The sequence below is a fragment of the Agelaius tricolor genome, unplaced genomic scaffold (assembly GCF_023055355.1).
Source record: "Agelaius tricolor isolate 1412-34295 unplaced genomic scaffold, bAgeTri1.0.p SCAF_4, whole genome shotgun sequence".
Classification (NCBI taxonomy): Eukaryota; Metazoa; Chordata; class Aves; order Passeriformes; family Icteridae; genus Agelaius; species Agelaius tricolor.
In genome coordinates this window covers 43,113,591-43,117,908 of record NW_027269264.1, presented here as the reverse complement: position 1 = coordinate 43,117,908, position 4,318 = coordinate 43,113,591, and positions in this window count along the sequence as shown.

Genomic DNA, 4,318 nt, shown 5'->3' with positions numbered 1-4,318 from the left:
AAAAAAAAACAACCCCGCCAGGAAGGCGCTGCTGCTACAACCGCTGCCACAACCGCTGCTCTTCGCGTGAGAACATGCTCCGCGGCGGCCCCGCCGCGCTTTAAGCGGCGGAGGAAGGGCGGGGGCTCCGACCGGGGGCTAATTGGACCGAGGCCCTGGCGCCTGAGGCGCCCCGGAGACCCCCGGGGCGGCGGGAGGCTGGCGGGGCAGGTAGAGACACAGGATTGGGACTTGTTTCTGTCCCAGAGGGGCGGTGGCCGCAAGACCACCTGGGCAGGAGTAACGCTCGGCGGCAAACGGCTCCGTGAGGGCTTGCACGGGGAAGATTGCCTCGGGCAGAGCTGTCTGCCCCTGGCCTTTGGCTGGTGATCGTCTGGAGAGCCCAGCTTCGAGGGTCACTGCCTCCAGGACAGCTGGGTTATACTGTATGGGAGCTGCGACTCTTTGGCATCCCTTTTTCTAAATCTCCCACCTTGTGCAACAGCGACTGGGGAGCACAATTTCTGGCAAGCTCCTCAGGTTTTTGATTAGTGCTAAGTGAAATTGTTTACACTTTTTTCTATATGTGTGTGTGCTTACCTAATAAGCCCACTCATATGTGTGTATATATATTTAGAGATGTGCTTTATATGCTTTTCTCTTTATTGCTTGGTAAACAACTGTATTCTGGTACTGCGAAATGAACTCTAGCAAGGTGGCATTCTCTGAAAGAATAACTTTGTGATGGCGTACTTCTTGCTTCTTCCTTCCTTTCAGCTTATGCAGAGGGTGAGTTATGTAAGAGGTTTGTATCGATACAAAAAGGTCACTGCATAAAAGCCTTTTTGTCATCTTAGCTCACCATCCTGACAGGGCTGTAAGAGTTTATGCAGAGTAAATGCCCTGTATGTTGATTTTCCAGCACTAGACATGTTTGTGCTTCCATCCATGTTTTCCAAATACCTGTACAGTAACCTTCAGAATAAAATTTTCTTTCATAAAGACTCCCAGTAAATACAACTAATGAACAAAAGACTGGGAACAAGACTGTTTCATTAGGCCCTTTGCTGTGTATTCAGGTATACTCACAATGCAAAGTGCTATGAGGAGAGACTGAAGCCCCCCATGACTGTTAATCTGCCAGCCTGCTAAAATGCACAGAGCATGGGATTCAGACAGAGAATCCAATTCAGATAAAGCTGTTTAGGAATGGTAGATGATCTTCAGCTTTTAATAGGAAAAAAACTGGCGAGCACTTGAAAGCTGTTTTATCTGAACCAGTTAGGACTGAAGAGACTTTATCTCTTGGTAGTGGGGGAGGGTGAGGGAAAGGACAGGAGAGAGAACGGGAGGAAAAGAGAGGGAGAGGCAGAGGAGAGAGGAGTGTCAACTGCCTAAAAATATGGAAGGACTGGTTTATAGTTCCAGTTAGCTCCCCCTGGAATGGGTGAAAAGAGAATTTTATATTAACTTTATTTACTGGTTGGGTATGCAGCACCTTTTGGTAAAACAGATTTTATCCACCTGGAATCAACATGGATTGGTTGGTGGAAATATATGACTAAACACTGGGATCGGGCACAAATGGATCTGCTAGGGCAGTCCCATCTAGGACCTAGCTGCAGCTTTGTCAGCTCTTACTAAATGGAAACTGTGGAGGTTCAGATGGAGACAATTTTTTTGAGTGACTTGGTGTTTAATCTTGTAAAGGACTGGACTGTTTTTTCCACCAAGTTAACTTTGGTGAGCAGTCAGAAGACATGATGAACATCTTTGCAGGGTTTCATCTTAGCTCTCGTCATCTTATATCCCACACTTACTTAATGCTGAATTGAAAGAAAACAATTATTAAACTGCTGCTGAGGGAGCTGGTTTTTCCTTTACTCATGGTATGAGGTACAGAAACCATAAATGAAACAGTGTGAGAATGGAACAGTAAAGAGAAAAGCAAAGGCAAGAGGAAGGATGGCAGAAGGAAGGCAAAAAAGAAGCAGAATTTAGAGGAACTGGTCAAGCAACTAAACAGCCCTCTAAGGGTTTCCATGCTCCAGTGCTTGCTTTAGTATTATAATATGATTAGATTAGATTACCAGATTAGATTATTTACTGAGAACTACAGCTGTATTTGGTTAGATCATTGAAATAGTGAGAGATTTCAGAAATTATAAGGTTAGTGATAACAATGGTAAATTAGAATATTTGGTATATTAAAAAAAAAAAACAAAACCAACTATTAGCTTGCATTTGGAAACATTGTCTGGCCAGTAATTAGGAATTTCAGGAAAAGTATTTAAATTTTACATACCAAGACTAATCTACCCCATTTATTCATCTGCAGTGTATTTTTCTCTTCTCTCACTTCTACAGAGAAACTTTGACTTATTCTCACATGGTAGTTACTTGGCAAATGTGACAGTTGTTTTGGAACGAGAATTCATATGTTGCACCATACTCTGGCTTATAAAAAAACTTATATTTAATAAAATCTCTGATACAGGGAAATTGCTTGTTTATTCAGCTAATTCAGGAAGATCTTTGCTAAAAAATTTCATGGCAAAAGGAAAGTAAATGAAATTCTGAATACTGATATATGCTGATTGTTGGCTGAATAAAAATGTGGATTGTAATTTGTACTTTTACAGCTCGTTTTCAGTAACAACCAAATCCTGTGTTCTCAAAGCCCAGTCTTTGGCATTCATTTATTTCTTTTAATAACTGAAACAGTAAAATAACCAAAGGATGTATGTGATCCAGCATACGTTGGAGGTTTGCTTTTTATAAAATCCACTCAGATTGTGCAAAGGTAACTGATGCGTATATCAGAAGAACTGTGAAAAAGGAAGGAAACAAGCAAAATGGACTTAAAACCTCTTAAGGTGGAAGTTGACTTCAGGGACGGTGCTTAGCAGCTTTCAATATCTGAAGCTGAATCATCAAGACCTTATTAGACTTTAGAAAATTTTTTTTTTTTTATGGGTATGACTTTTTTAATCGTAAAAGCATGAAAATAAACATTAGTTAATAGGAGGCACAATTTAGAATTACTGTAGAAATAAGTCTTGCAAGGTTACCAGGAAATAATTTTGCATGGCCAGGAAATAATGTGTTACTAAACTGTGGATCACTATCAAAAGGATGTGCTGAAATAGATGTTATGCAACACAAGCATTGGGGAATTAGTTCTCCATTCTGTGGTAACAGTCAGATTATAATAAAATTTTTAGAAAACAGTGCAAAATGTGCATGCTTCTAAGAGCCAAAGTAATATACTGAGTGCTAGTACAAGACTACAAAGCAGAATTTTGTCTCCTTTAAACATTTATCTTTTGCTTGCTCTCTTTTAAGGATTGAACTAAACAGAGGTCTTGTCTGGATTCAAAATTACAGTTTATGCAATCTGCATACTCTGCAGCTGCCTTCTCTGCACTGTCTGCATCCTGCTGAGTGGCTGTAAATCCAAATATCTCCTGCTACCTCCTTGAAGACAATTTGCAAGATTAAGCATATAATCTCTATTCTGCCATTTGTCAAATGTTTAATGTCGCGTTGTACGATCAGAGCTGTATATGAAACAAAAATTGGTGCTATAGTGCTTTAGGATTGTGTTTTTTGAAAATTCTAGGTTGCTGGCAGTACCAATTATTGAGATTGTTGATACTGATTATCGATACTGTCAGTACTCAGTTGTTACTAAGGGTGACAGGGTTAGTGTGCAGGGTTGCAGATTAGGCAGTAAAGGCTTTGTCCACATAGCAAACACACCATCATAAGGAACTGGCATCTAAAAATTCAAGCCAGATTTTTGGCAAAGAATTCTTTCTGCCTACCAGTCCCCTGCTTTCTGATATCTGAAAAAAATTAATTTTTAAAATGGAAAATATAATGAAAAAAACAGTACTTTGTTGAAAACACAATTTAAATTGCAGCCATTATGTACAGACAAGAAATGTCTAAAATCTGGTAGTTTAATGTAGAATTAAAGTTCACTGTGATACAAATGGATGCCACCTCATCACAGGGTTTGCTTTGCAAGCTGTGCTTCAAAATTTGCAGAAGATATTTTAAGTGACTCAAACAGGATCAGACTTCAAAGGAGGAAGGGAGGCAGTATCCTTCATTGCAGTAATATACATGTCAAAAGTAAGGCAGCCTCTAATCTGAATGCAAATTGAGAACAATTATTCTAATTGTAATTATGATGAAGGCACACAGGCGAGTCTCACCTACTGCTTTAATATCAGAATGAAGATCACCTTTGATAAGTCTTTCTTTATCACAAACTCTCCATTTTCTAACCTTTCAGACTTTTAAAAGCAGCCTCTCTTCTATGACAACAATA